This window comes from Halichoerus grypus, chromosome 11, assembly GCF_964656455.1.
Source record: "Halichoerus grypus chromosome 11, mHalGry1.hap1.1, whole genome shotgun sequence".
Lineage (NCBI taxonomy): Eukaryota > Metazoa > Chordata > Mammalia > Carnivora > Phocidae > Halichoerus > Halichoerus grypus.
In genome coordinates this window covers 51,678,265-51,693,800 of record NC_135722.1, presented here as the reverse complement: position 1 = coordinate 51,693,800, position 15,536 = coordinate 51,678,265, and the positions used below count along the sequence as shown (strand labels likewise).

Below are 15,536 nucleotides of genomic sequence, written 5' to 3'. Positions count from 1 at the left end.
GTTTAAAAGGGAATTCCCACCTCTGTGCATTTCATATTAGACCACATGTCCCTGGTTGTCAATTTAAAATAAAATAATTGGGGGCCGCCTGGGTGGTGCAGCCAGTTAAGCATCCGACTCTTGGTTTAGGCTCAGGTCATGATCTCGGGTCATGAGATCAAGCCCCATGTCAGGCTCTGCACTCAGCGCGGAGTCTGCTTCAGATTCTCTCTCCCTCTGCCCCTCCCACTCATGCTCTCTCTCTCTCTCAAATAAATAAATAAATCTGTAAAAAAAATAAAATAATTGGTATACCAGAGATAACTCAAAATTAGAATTTCTCCTTGATGCTTCCTTAGACTCTTATGTCCTGAAACATCCAATAACTCACTTACCCCTTAACAATTAGGAATAGGTATCCCATGGGGCGCCTGGGTGGCTCAGTCGTTGGGCGTCTGCCTTCGGCTCAGGTCATGATCCCAGGGTCCTGGGATCGAGCCCCACATAGGGCTCCCTGCTCGGCGGGAGGCCTGCTTCTCCCTCTCTCACTTCACCCTGCTTGTGTTCCCTCTCTCGCTGTGTCTCTCTCTGTCAAATAAATAAAATAAAATCTTAAAAAAAAAAAAAAAGAATAGGTATCCCAGACAATAGAAAACCCACATCTGCCTGTTGGCTCAGTGTCATGAGGAGACCAAAATGGCAACTGAGCAGTCTCAGCTTCTAATTGTGTGAGACCACGGCTGTGTTCCTTGTTGGAAGTGTCATCTCACTTAGGAATTAAGACTTCTAAACCTGCCCACACCAAGATTGTGAAAACAAGAACTGGATTATTAGATATACTCATGAAGGGGACCATTCCTATATCCACCCTCTTTCTTCCTGTACATGTGTGTCTCAGCTATGGAGGAAACAACATCAAATATTGGTTGCTGGTTTAAAACGTGCTGCTCCTAGAGGATAGCTCCCCAACTTGGTAGGGTGCTGACTTCCTACTGCCACCATCACTGAGTCTCCAGGAAGTTCATTCCACTGTTCTTTAAGGCCATTTGTTTCTGGGTAATAACGTATATCCAAAACCAATAAATTGCATGGTACGAGCCCGTTGCCACATCCCTTTAACTGTAAAATTAGTTTCTTGGTCAGAAGTTGTATCGTATGGGAATTTCATGGTGGTATTTCATAAGATATTCTTTGTAGGCCTTTGATGATTCTGGTGAAAGCATTGGGAGCATGGAAAGAAAATCTGGAAATAGATCTATTCCCATGAGGACATTTTTCAGTCCTCAATGAAGGAAGGGTTTCTGTGAAATAAATTTAACATCAGTTGGCTGGTTGGTCTCCCTAGGGAATGGTGTTATATTGGGCACTCATTGTTGGCTTCTGCTTTTGGCACCCACCTGTGGTAGCCAAATTAACTTTGATGAGGGGAATTTATGTTGTTCCTTCACCACCATGCCACTTTGTACCCGACCCCTTGGGCAGTCAGTGAGGCAGATGGGATAAGAGGCTAACTGACATCTACATGACCACTCATCTTTTCCACATGACTATTATTGAGTGACTGAACTATATTGTATGCCTCCTCTTGGGCATTTTTGTGGGACATGATTGTCTTTATACTCTATGCCCATTCCAGGAAGCCCATCTACATGTCTCTTCTCCAGTCCATCCCTGTCATGGGGCCATAGGTTGGATTGAATAAGAGACAATAAAGGAAGGATTCAGGTAACCAATGGAGGGATTCAGCCAATTATCAAGTATGTCTACTTTATACTAGTGTATATATACACACCAACATTCTAACCGGGGTGGTATTTTGTACCCCCAGTGAATAGCATCAACTAAAACAGGATCTACTCACTCCCAACAGATTTTTTCCCTTCGAGGGCATAGTCATTTTAATAATTGGATGTAGGTCTTTCTTGGGCAGGCTTGGAGGAAAATTTATAATACAGCCAAATTGCTGAGTCCTTCCTTAAAGGGACCCAGCTTTCCCCTTAATTGAGGGGCTCTAGGCCTGTGATCTGGCTTGGTTTGATAATTGGATATAAGGCAACATATTCCCACTGTGGCAACTTAAATCAGGTTTCTGTTTTCCAAATACATAGCTAAAGCCACACCTTAGTAGACGGCCCATCTGTTCATTCCTAAGTACCCCATGATCCGTTAGCTGCCATCACAGATCTCTGAAAGTCAAAACGCTCTAAGGGCCTTTCTGTCCCTGCAGCTGATTGTGGTAATTCACCCAACCTGAGCCCGAAGCGAAGGGCCACGAGCTGGCCTCTGCCAATCCAGAAGCCTGTTCCCACTGAAATCAGCCACTCCAGTTCAGAGGCAGTGTCTCCCACTCCTGTCTTTGGCATTGTGTTTCAGCGTGCTTCCATCACCTGTGCACGGCTCATGCTATGGTCAGGGGGCAGCCTCCGGACCTTGCTAGGGTTACTGATGAGAGTGGCCAAGGAGATCCCACACTTAGGTCCACTCCAAGATTGCCATGTTCCTGTGCTTTTGGACCTTTGGCACCTTAACCTCATTGACTCTAGGCCACCACTGCATCCAGGCTTCAATAAACGAACCAAGCAAGCTGTTAAAACCACTTGTGGGTACTCAAGTTAAATATCATAGCCTACATCCACATTTGTAATTTGCAACTTTATGCCTATTCAAACTCACATTTCACTTCTTCGGTCTGACGCACTTAGAATCACTCCACTTCTATTCATGCTTTCCAGCTTTTCCAGATTTAAAGCAACCATCCCTACTTATTCTGACCTACATACAGCCTAACCACTAAAAGAGAGAAATCAATTTTAGAACTTAGAACTAAATTGGGATTTCTTTTTTTTTTTTTTTTTTAAGCCCATCTAAAATCCTGTTAGACAGGACACTTCTCTTCTGGCTCACATTGATCACTCCTTGTAGAAACCCTCTCATTTCTTTCTATCAACTCTTTCAAGGTTATATGGAAGCACTGTCTCTTTCCCTTAAATATAGAAATGAGAGTGCCCCAGAAGAGTTAACGCTTTAAAACAGCACATAATGAGTCAGAGTGGAAATAGAGAAAATCATTCTAAGAAGTGGGTACCCAGGCTGGCAGGACTTCAACTTTGTTTCTGTCTCTGGTTCTTAACTTCGTTTTGAAAACAAATCACTTTGAGAGTCTGGTAAAAGCTATGAATCCTCTCTAGAGAAAATGTCCATAGACATAAAATATGCATTCACTTTTCAGGTATTCAAGAATATCCAGTTATTCATAAAGCCATAGTTAAGAACCCATGCCTTTTGGGACTGGGCCAATGTATTTAAAATATCTAAAGAAAGTGTTCATCAGAAGGGGGTTTATTGGTTAGGCATGAATATAGAAAAAAGAGAATCACAAAGACAAACCCTATAGTGTCCATCCAAACACTCTCCATGGGAGAAAGGACTGTGAACCAAAGAAATCCACCAAATATTCTGGTCCTGAGAGCAAGATGAGAGTATCATCCTAACTTAGTCTGACGCCAACCACTCAAATGATCAAATTCCCTTAATTTTGATTGAATCCACACCAAACAAACTTTTTTTTAAGATTTTCTTTATTTACTTGACAGAGAGAGCACAAGCAGGGGAAACGGCAGGCAGAGGGAGAGGGAGAAGCAGGTTCCCCGCCGAGCAGGGAGCCCAGTGTGGGGCTCGATCCAAGCACCCTGGGATCATGCCCTGAGCCAAAGGTAGACGCTTAACCGAATGAGCCACCCAGGGGCCCCCCAACAAACTTCTGATGATAATTTGACTCCTTGGGTAGCCTGCCTACAGGGCAAAAGTGCTCTGAGCAGAGAATGTGAGTCTCTAGTCTCCTCTGCAGAGAGAGTTCCAGAGTAAATTAATAAACTAGTGTTACTTTTTTTAATGTGGCATTTCCTATGAGATTGGTTGATAAGAGTCCACATATAGAAGATGATACCAAGTTTCTGAACTTGTGTGGCAGGGAGAAATACCTCTAAGAAAGATTACTCCAGGTTTCTAAGCCTACAAGGCAGAGAGCATGTGATAGATTTGCCAGCTTTCTAATTTAAATTTCTCAAATGCATTGTCTTAGGACAGAATCTGCCAGAGTCACTGACTTCATTAATTTTTTTCTGGGCTTAAGTGAGAAGAATCAGATATAGAATTTTGAGACTCTCTGCAGAACAAAGGGATTTAGGTTATTTATATACCTTTAGGAGTTACAGACACCAGTTACAATCATGTGGTTTCCCATGACAACCAATTATTATGCAATACTTTGAGGTTCGAGGTTTCTTACCATAGGAAATAATATTAAATTTTTGAAGTCTCAATGTTTTTAAGGAGACTTCAGATAACCTTAAAAAGTTGCTTCTTAAAAAGGCTATAAAAGGGCACCTGGGTGGCTCAGTTGGTTAAGCGACTGCCTTCGGCTCAGGTCATGATCCTGGAGTCCCGGGATCGAGTCCCGCATCGGGTTCCCTGCTCAGCAGGGAGTCTGCTTCTCCCTCTGACCCTCTTCCCTCTCGTGCTCTCTATCTCTCATTCTCTCTCTCTCAAATAAATAAATAAAATCTTTAAAAAAAAGGCTATAAAATATTGAATAGGATGGCTACAAATAAAAATCCTCACACGGGTAGCCTTATAACCTACAGGCTTGTGACTATTCTCAGCCTTCATCGTTCTCTAACAAGCTCTTGAGAATGGCTTCATTGCTTTGAATTTCATCTCTGTCTTACACTGTAATAAGACTTCTCTCTAGAGTTTCTTTTTACACACAACTAATAGATAAGAAGGCTGCAGTCTTTGACTTCAGGCAAGATTTTAATAGCCAGAACTCACTGGAAAATGCAAGATTTATAGAAATCTAGGAATTAATGCATCAAATGTGAAAATAATAAATTGTAAGAAAAATACTCCTATTTCACCCAACACACGAATGGTCTCCTAAATCAAGTGTAAAGTCTCAGTCTGGTCTCTTAAGTCCTTAAACAAATGGCCTCCCGCCCCACTCATGTATCCACTTTCCTCTCAACCCCGGACCAGTGTCCGTTCCAGCGAGGCAGTCACTACCTCAGCCGAGATGCCCTTAGAAGCTCACGGGAAGATTCCTCTGCAAGTAGTTTATTTGGGAGGTACAGGCGCCACCTGCAGGGCAGTTTGGGGAGGGACCCAGGGAGAGGAAGCTGCCAGAAAGGGGTATGTTACTAAGCTAGCTGCCACAGGGGCCAAGCGGAGCTTAACCCCTCAGGAAAATTACGGAAAAGGGTGCAAAGCATACCTCAGGGATTACCTCACTAGAGAACTAGGGGATTTGGGGTATTTTACACCCAGTCTCATCAGTCATTGGCTGACGGCCAGTCCAGGGAGTGTTAATTCCTCAGCCTTTCCAGAATGCTGACTCTGGGTGAACAAGACGGCTTTCCACAGTTCTGGGACAGCCTTCAGGGGCAGAAATGCATCAGATGCAGAGATGGAGGTCTAAGGGGGATGCAGGCAGGACACTGAGTGTCTGCAGTATCTCTTCCTGCTCGAGATAAGTCTGGGCCCTGCTAGTTTTTTTCTAAAAAATCATCCTTTCTTCCTTCGGAATGGTCTCGAAATCCTTCCCTCCCAAGATTTCTCTGAGTAACCCTAACCCACTCTCAAGACGTCTGCTAAGAGTATGTGCCTTGAATGAATGGAAGAAAACTCCTTCTGTGTGGACAAGGTAGACAAGAGTGCCCTCCTCTGAGCAGACACAGCCCCTGGGGGCCACAGATTTGGCATGTGGACAACAACTCTGTAAGAAGAAAATGGCACTTCTTCTGATGCGGCTCCTACAAGTAAGTGCACACAGCTTGGGGGGTGAAGTAGGGACTGTGCTCACTCACATACTCAGCCAGGTATCTTTAGGCAGTGCACAGACTGGACAACAGGACCGTGGCAGCCCTATTTACTTTGATCACTCCTTTCCTCTAGAGCATCCAGAACTTACATGCACTACAGCTTTCTAGTGGAGCTTGATCAGATATTGAGTGTGTGAACTTGGCAGCAGCTCCCCCAAACATCTATTTGTATTAATTGACCTGTTTTGTGACTAAAGGAAAGGAGAATGTAGGTGGTCCAGAACCAAGTGGGAGAAGAGACAGAGGAAAACAGAAAACTGAAATTGATGTATTGCCTATGTTCCAACTGTCCCTAGATACTTCTCCCTGGGGACGTACAAAATATTCTCCACCTAACTTCCAAGGCAATGGAACGAGATCCCTGTCTAAACTCAATATGCCAAATACCCATTTTATTTCTCTTCAAAATGATATAGGAGAGATGAGGTGAAAAATTGAGAGGGAATATTCTGCCCACTGTTTCGAGCATGTGGTGAAACCTAAATGAGTAGCAGTCCTGAATGTGGGTTCCCAAGTGCTTTTTTCAAGTTAATATCTGCTCACTGCCTAGGTACAAGGTGAAAAGTTCAATGAATTCCTTTTCTCTTTTAAACGTTTAAAATGACAATTTGCAACATTATAAAAATAAGTAAAATTTCACCTAAAATCCCTTCACTCTGTCACAAACTATTTTCATGTCAGTGCTTTCTTTTTAATTTCTCTGGAACATTCCAGTACCTATTCAAACTTCTTTCTTGTTTTTCACTATCCTAAGTAGTTTTCTGTAAATATCTTGTTTATATTTACCTATTACAAATTGGGAAGTTAGTAACCACTGGCCATCGTCCATATTCTGAGACTGGCAAGCCTTCCTGGTTTTGAGCTCTTGCAGCCCCTCTTCATAACCAACTTCACCTCACTTGCATTTTTAGCCCAATCCAGGCAGGGTGCATCCTGACTTAGGCGTGAGGTAGGTAAGCACTTCTGGCTCAATATTCATTGACACTTCAGTCACTGCCTTCATACTTTGTATGTGCTCAATGCCCGACTAGGCTCAGGGACTTACAAAGACGAGTGAGAGAGATTCCTGTTCTCAATTATTTTCTCATCTTGAAGTCTCTGAGTGCTGTTTCAGATCCATACTCGTCATGCTGACTCAATAAAACTTAATCATGAGAAGTGTATCAGAATGTTCCATCAGAGCCTAAATAGACACGGGAAGTCCAAGAACCATGACCTTCCTCTATAAATTACCCCTCACTGAGAGCATTTATTGTAACATCCTGACTGCAGTTTTTATTTCTAATAAAAATCTGACTAAAGGAGAAAAGAGGCAGTTGACACAGGGGAACTTGAATTAGGAGATGAGAGAGAGGTGGGGAAATAGAATATACGCATCCTCTATCCTGAGGATCTGGGTCCCACCAGTTTGACGAGGGGCCATCTGAGGTTCAGGTAACCAGCAGAGCTGCTTCAGAGTTTGTGGGACAATTACGTGATATGGTTAAATTTTAGAGTTTCTAAAGGAATATTACTTCTCCCTTGGAATACTTCTTGCCGAGTATGAATTTGGGTCTTCACTCCCACACCCACTCCCAACTATCCCCCAGTCCTCAACTCTTCCCTCCCCTTCCCCTAAATTCTCATTTCCATAAGAGGACTTCGTTTCCTCAAGACTCCATCATCTTATTCATGGACCCCAGAGATTCTCCAATTCAGAGCTTCCAGGTACCTGATTCCTTTTGAAGGCTGACCCTTTATAATCTTGAGGAAATATATACTTTCACTTTCAACATGAATATGATGGTCATTTTTTGGCTCACTTGATTACTCATATCTTGCTTGTTGCTCTCTCTCCTTAACCCCCAATGCTTCTCGGTGTAAATTAGTTTTGCTAACAAGTATGCCCATTTTGGTATATTTCAGACACATGTTATCCATTCCCTTCATTCAGCCAAGAAATTTGGATCCTGTTCCCACCATGCTTTCTGCCTTTCTCCTCTATCTCGGCCTAGTAACTGTTACTGTGCTCATCACCTGAGCTTCATGGCCATCACATAGTCAAGCACATCTTGATATGCAAGGCTTCTCTGACTGCCTTTCTCCCACATGTGCTTCTTTTGATCAAAGCATACCTTCCAAGGAAGAGTGCCACTCGATGGCTTCCTCAAGTCTCAGTGATATTTGTGGGATATTTACCTCCTTCATGGAAGTCTCTTCTTACCTCAGGTCAGAGGGTTGAGTCCATAATGCTCCTGAGTTCATGGCACTCTGTCCTTATTGGTCCACTCGAAGCCTCTCCCTTCTTTCATTTATTGATTTATTCTCTTTTATTCTCATTCCTTCCATTCTTTTCTCTAAATGGGCAACACTCTAATATATGTGATGCGTATCCTTTTATTATGTTTCTTATAAAATGTATTATGTTTGGTACATACATTTTTAACTCATGTAAATGGCCAATTTATGTAAAAGGCTATAACTTACTATTTTTTTAAATTTTATTTTTAAGTAATCTCTACACCCAACCCAACATGGGGCTCAGACTCACAAACCCGAGATCAAGAGCCATATGCTCTCCTGACTGAGCCAGCCAGGTGCCCCTGCTTACTATTTCTTTTTTATCAAGTACTGTGGTTCTGAGATCTAGCTGTGGTGCTGAAGTACATCTAGTTTGTTGCTTCTATTTGACTGAGTGCTCCATTGGGTGCATCCTCCGTATTTTACCTATTCAATCCACCAGTGACAGGTAAGTAGATTGCCTCCAACTCACTACTTAAAGAAAACGCTTGCAATGAGCACCCTTGTACATCTCCCCTTACAACATGTGCGAGAACATCCCTTGGATATAGGCTCAGGAGGGAAATAATTGGGTAATGAGGCACATCTTAATTTTACTTGGTACTGCCAGATGGGGGTCCAGAAAGACTGCCCCAGCCTGTTCTGCTGCTGGCTGTGTATCTGAGTCCCTATATTCCTTTATCCCCAACACCGTTTAGCATTAATTAGCTTTCTAATTTTTGCCAATATGAAGGGTAAAAAGTAACGTAACGCAATTTTAATTATACATTAATACAATAGAAATGCTGCAGATGGAGCCTTGGATTCTCATTGACTCAGACCTCTCCTTCATATCTCACACCTACTCAGTTGTTAAATCCCATCTGTGCATCTCCCGAGCCCATTCCCTCTTTTACTTTACTTTGCCATGATTTGGGGGAAATTTTTCCCTTTCACCATTGCAGTTGCTTCCTAATTTGTTTCTTAGTGTCCAGATGCCACCCTGTCGATACACATTCTATATCTGCTACCAGGGTAATATTCCAGAAGCACAGCCCTTTGAGGCAAGAACGAGGAGGTTATGAATGAATGATGGTGAGGATTTTTAACCTAAAACTCTGATTCAGGGGTTAGCAAAGATTTTCTTTATAGCAGGGATCTCCAAACTTAATGAAATGTCAATTAATTAAAGATATTACTCCCCTATAAATCTCCACAGGGGAATTTATTTATTTGTTTGTTTGTTTATTTATTTGACAGAGAGAGACACAGTGAGAGAGGGAACACAAGCAGGGGGAGTGGGAGAGGGAGAAGCAGGCTTCCCGCGGAGCAAGGAGCCCGATGCGGGGCTCGATCCCAGGACCCTGGGATCATGATCTGAGCCGAAGGCAGACGCTTAACTGACTGAGCCACCCAGGCGCCCCATCCACAGGGGAATTTCTAAAAGGTGATTATCACACCCTCATAGAAAGAAAACTGGAGTCCCAGTTTTCAAAACCCAGTTGTAAATTAAAGAATTTACAATGTCTGGGGGCACCTGGGTGGCTCAGTCGTTAAGCGTCTGCCTTCGGCTCAGGTCATGATCCCAGAGTCCTGGGATCGAGCCCCGGATCGGGCTCCCTGCTCGGCGGGAAGCCTGCTTCTCCCTCTCCCACTCCTCCTGCTTGTGTTCCCTCTCGCTGTGTCTCTCTCTATCAAATAAATAAAATCTTAAAAAAAAAAAAAAAAGAATTTACAATGTCTGGGTTTGGAATCCACTCTTTTGTGGTGAAGAAATAGATAAAAGCTGCCAATCTTTAGCAGATGCCTCCTTCCTTTGGCATTTCTAAACATTGCTTCATCATGTTAGTGAGGATTCTTTAATGACAAGTTCTGAAAACCAATTCAAATTAATTAAGCCAAAAAAATTGGGAGGCGGAAAGGGAGGATTAATTATTATAAAAATACAAACCGTGTTTCAGAGAACCCAAGAGGGAAATGTAGGCAGACAGTGGGGGTTGGGGGTTGCGGGATTTGAAAGCTGTCCGCGGAAGCTCTGCAAGTACAAGGCCTCTCCATTCATTTCTCTCCAGAGTCAGCCTTCTCCCATCTTCCAACCTCGGCTGACTGTCACTGCCCCACAGATTCTGAATCTAAATGCTATAGATACCACATCCCACAGAGACCAAGTTAATTCTCTTTTGGCTTCAGGATTATCTCACTTTGCCAAACACCTTGGATTTCTGTCACCCAAGAGGCCTGATAATACAGAAATGAAGTGTTGCTAGTGACAGACTTGAAATTTCAAAACTGCTGGGTGGAAGCGGGGAGCCTTCATCACTTCATTCAAGAGCTGTTGGATTGTGAGAAACAACATCCAGACCCGATACAGGTTGTACCCAGAGATCCCAAACTCGGAGCTGGATGCAGAAGTTGCATGTGACTAAGTGAGTTTGAGGTGGTATGTGGATTATGTTCCCGGAGCCTTTGGGATTGTATGTATGAGGAGACAGGCGTGTATGCCGAGCAGCTACAGGGTAGGCTGGGTGAACATGATTGTTTCTGTTTCACCAACATTCCTCACTTGAGAAGACCTTATATTTATGGGCCAGGCCTTGAGGTGGCATACACCACTTCTGCCCAAATTCTGCCGGCTTCAACTCAGTCCTGTGACCACGCCCACCCGCGTGAGAGGCTGGGCAGTGTACTCCAGATGTGTTCCCAGGAAGAAGAGGAAAGAAGTTGGGGAGTTTCTTTTTTCCTTTTTTTAAAAAAGATTTTATTTATTTATTTGACAGAGAGAGAGAGAGAGCACAAGCAGGGGAAGTGGCAGGCAGAGAGAGAGGGAGAAGCAGACTCCCCACCGAGTAGGGAGCCCAACGCAGGACCCGATCCCAGGTCCCTGGGATCATGACCTGAGCTGAAGGCAGATGCCCAACCGACTGAGCCACCCAGGCGCCCCAGTTGGTGAGTTTCTGACCACTCTTTTCCCCCAAGGCCTTCCACTTCTGCAAAATGGCTTCAAAACCCTTTAAGTTCCAAAAAAATCTGCTCTGCTCTCCCCTCTACTGAATCTTTTCCATGCTTCTGGGTGGCTGAGTCTCCCAGCAGCGTGTAAGCAGAGCCTGGACATATGAGGTGCATGAGTTAGTTCTACATGGCAGGGGTAGTGCTTTGTTGCTGAAGACAGGGAAAAAGGTAGGTGCCCGGGGGAGAGAAAAAAGAAAAATAGAGAAAAAAAAGCCACATGGTGTTTGTACCCTAACTAGAGCAAGAAATCCGTCCTTTCAATGTATTAAAGAATTATACAGCTAGCCTCAGAAATTGAGAAGGTTCCCTAAACGTGAGGTTCAAATACTTACTTTATCTCAGTCTCAAAATGATGGGGGGAGGAAGAGATGAAGACTTCAGAAGAAATGTCATTCTGCTTACAGTTCAGGGCATCCAGTCTAACCTCAAGGGAGACTCCGGGGGGCCTGCTTGTGCATCCCCATCAGCTGTTTTGGATCTGTCATCTGTAGGCTGTTTATCTGTGAGTCAAAAACTATAAAAATGTGATGAGGAGAGGTAAAGGTGAAGAGTTGAGAATTTATAATTGAACCAACATTAATTAGAACGTGATTTAAAAAAGAAAATAATATAAATATGTACATTTCAACCATAACCTTGATGCCTCAACACAGTATTTGCGTTTCCTTGTGTTTCTTTTTGGTCTTTATTCCCTTATGTAAATTCATTCACAATTTTTTTTTTTTTTTGGTAAATTCATCATTTTTAAAAACTACTTTATAACTACCGTTACAGTCGAAGGAAGCCTAAGGAGACAAGACAACTAAACATAACGTATTCTGGATGGGATTTTAGGAACAGAAGGAGGACATCAGGCAAAAACCTAAGGAAATCTAAATAAAGCATGGACTTTGGTTAATAATAAGGTATCAGTATCTATTCGTTACTTGTAATAAATATACCATACTGATGTAAGATCTCAGTAATATGGGAAACTGGGTTTGGGGTATATGGGAGCTCCTTGTACTCTCATCTCGATTCTTCTGTAAATCTAAAACTGTTCTAAAAAATAGAGTCTATTTTTAAAAAGACTACATTATTATTCTATCCAGTAACTGTTTTCTTTTAGTGTTAGACATTCATTCTGTTTCTGGTTTTCCACTGTTAAAAATAATGTTCTCTAAACATCCTGTACCTTTTAAATGAATTCAGAACCAGAATCCACTTCAGCTAGAACTGAAAAGTAGTTAAACGCTAATGATTGCTCCTTCCCCTTTTCCAAACGTTCAACTACAGGTTCCGCTTATTCTTCAGCCTCTTTGACACCTGTCTCCCCACAGCTTACAGTAGCTGATGCTGCCTGCATAATGAGTGCCATTCTGGTCTCTAGAATGAATCCTGACCCAAGCCAAAGGTACTTAACAGTTCTGGCCCAATACTCATTGACCCAGCAAACATCTATCAAGCATCCACAATGTGACAGGTAATGGTGGTAAATCGGAGACGCTCTCTGTGGCTAATATCCACTTTACTAGGATAAGAATATTTTATAAGGTTATGTTTGTGGTCATCCAAACTTGAGGGTTTGCATCTTAAAAGATGAAGCCAGTTTCGTCTTATATATGACAATCTTATCTTCAGATAATTTTCCTCTTCCTTAACATAGAGGCAATGTCCAGAATATAAATAACAAATATGTCTTGGCTCAGAATGTATCAGGAATGCAGAACCATCTTGTATTGGTCAACATAATACAGTCAGAAGTATGTTATAGTTTATTAAACTTGAGTCCCTATGTGAAATTAAATCACGGTGGTAAATGAGTATTAGATCATATCTAAATCTTAAGAAAAATAAGGTAATGAATGATACATTCACCTCTTCTTCTGGGAAAGCTTTGGGGAATAAAAAGCCCAGTGAGAGGCAGATTCAACTGGACTGTTGAGGAGTGGTGGGGGCGGGACAGACGGTAGCATGGAGTGGTACAGAGAGGATCCTATAAAATATCAGGCCCCCGTCACAATCTTGGGCCAATGTGATTGATGTTGCATTCATCCCATCAGGAAGATTCTTTTTTTTTTTTTTTAAGATTTTATTTATTTATTTGTCAGAGAAAAAAGAGAGATTCAGAGAGCGAGAGAAAGCACAAGCAGGGGGAGTGGCAGGCAGAGGGAGAAGCAGGCTCCCCGCTGAGCAAGGAGCCTGATGCAAGACTTGATCCCAGGACCCTGGGATCATGACCTGAGCTGAAGGCAGACACTTAACCGACTGAGCCACCCAGGCGTCCCCCATCAGGAATATTCTTTCATCTCAAGCATTTCCTATGGTTTTCCCCACAACAGGGAAATGGAGACCTACAGAGCTGAGCCATGGCCCAGAGTAGCCAATTACAGCGTGTTCATGGTGAGTCTCCTCTGTCTTGAAGGGGAGCATGCCCAGAGTTTCCTTCAAAGAAGACAGGTAGTATTGAATGTTGGAGTCCTTTTATATTTTTTTCTTTTAGTGCTCATACACAATCATCTATTAACTCTGATTCAAGAGAGAAAACACGAGTTTCTCCTTTCCCACCTGAAAACCCATTATATGACTGAAAAAAGATATAAATGCACAGCAAAGAGAAAACAAGGGGGGGATATCAGTGCAGCAGAAATGTCAACACATTTCTGAGAGAAAGGAAGCGGATGGAGTCGAGTTCCTAATGATGCAAGGTGCAGGAAGCTGCAGCCTGCACTGTGTTAGAGGAGTGGGAGACAGAGTTGGGTAGAGTCAGGACCCTAGAGAACTGTGAGACTCGGAAACACCAGGAATAACCACAGGAAGAAAGAAGACTTGGGCATGAAAACTGGGAAATGTAACTGAAGTTCTATAGATAGAACATTGTACCCTTCTTACACCCTCTCCCACCCCATCCCCACCCAGAAACGCCAGCAGGCAGGCATCAGTGTCTCAAACAACTGTTGAGAACATGTATTTCCAGAGTCTGTCCTCCAGCCAGCTGACAAGTGGATCAGCTTAGAGTCAAGTTCTCCAATAAACAAGCCCAGCACGTATTCACAGAGTCCCAGTCAGGTCTTTGTGGCTCTTTCCTAGAAATAAATTAGTATTGGGGCACCTGGGTGGCTCAGTCGGATAAGCATCTGCCTTCAGCTCAGGTCATGATCCCGGGGTCCTGGGATAGAGTCTCACGTCGGGCTCCATGCTTGGGTAGCCTGCTTGTCTCTCTGCTGCCCCCCTGCTTGTCCTTGCTCTCTCTCTCTGGCAGATAAATGAAATCTTTAAAAAAAAATAGTATTACCAGATATTTGAAAACCTACAAGATGAAAGAGAGTAACCAAAATAAAACAAGAAGCAGCAGCTATGAAAAAGACCAACCAGGAAGCAAGAATGAGCTTTGGGAATTAAAGATATAATTGATAAGCAATTCAACGAAGAATTGTAAGATAAAGACAGAAATATGAGAAAAAGGACTCACAACATTAGAATAATAGAAATTCCAAATGGATAAAAGAGTGGACAAGAGCCGAAGGACACAGGTTGCCAGACTAAAAGGTTCCACCAAATTCCAAACACAGGAATGAAAAAAGACTCACATTTTGATAAATCGTGAAATTTTATTTATTTTTTAATGTATTTTTTTAAGATTTTATCTTTTTTTTTAAGATTATATTTATCTGTCAGAGAGAGAGAGAGAGAGAAAGTGCGTAAGCAGGGGGAGCGGCAGGCAGAGGAAGAAGGAGGCTCCCAGCTGAGCAGGGATGGGGCGGGGCTCTATCCCCTGACCCTAGGATCATGACCTGAGCTGAAGGCAGACGCTTAATTGACTGAGCCACCTAGGTACTCCTAAATCATTGTGAAATTTTAAATTCCATGAATAAAGAGAAGATTCTAAAAGATTTCAAAGATGGATGAAAAAGAGGTGACTTCCAAATTAGACTTGAAAATTAGGCTCACATGGGACTGCTCACCTGTAATCCTAGGTACTAGAAGACAACAGAATAATGCCTTTAGAGTTCTGATGGAAAATGTTCTCAGTCTTCTAATTTTATATCCTGACAAATTTTCTGTCAAGTGTAACGATAGACTAGAAACATTTTCAGACAAACAAGAAAAAAGGACCTTTGATCTCCCAACATATCCCCGGTGAGGATGTTCCTGAGGATAAACTCAAATGAGACCAGTGAGTAAACCCACAAAGATGCAGACTTGCAATTCAAGCCAGGAGGATAATGAAGGGAGCCAGAGGGTGAGAACTCTGCAGCTAGAACAGGCTAGAGCAGGAGGATGGGGGAAGCTTCACCTCCAGGAAGGTGAAGCTACAGAAAATACAGATTCAAGAGATTTGCTATGCTTGAGAATTTGGAGACACTTAAGGAGGTGATGAAAGCCATGTTTATTTCTAGAAAACTATTTTCTTCCCTCTCTAAAAAAAATTGC

General features: G+C 42.7%; 1 long non-coding RNA gene across 1 annotated transcript in view; it reads left to right on the top strand.

The window, feature by feature from the left end:
• The window catches only part of LOC118552793 (uncharacterized), a 28,701-nt gene extending 16,124 nt beyond the window's left edge, over nt 1-12,577 (top strand). Inside the window, exons 7-10 of the long non-coding RNA XR_013442454.1 lie at nt 10,305-10,540; nt 10,896-11,060; nt 11,898-12,028; nt 12,399-12,577. This is a non-coding gene — a long non-coding RNA (uncharacterized LOC118552793). The remainder of the gene's footprint in view (nt 1-10,304; nt 10,541-10,895; nt 11,061-11,897; nt 12,029-12,398) is intronic.
• The last annotated feature ends 2,959 nt before the right edge of the window (nt 12,578-15,536 follow it).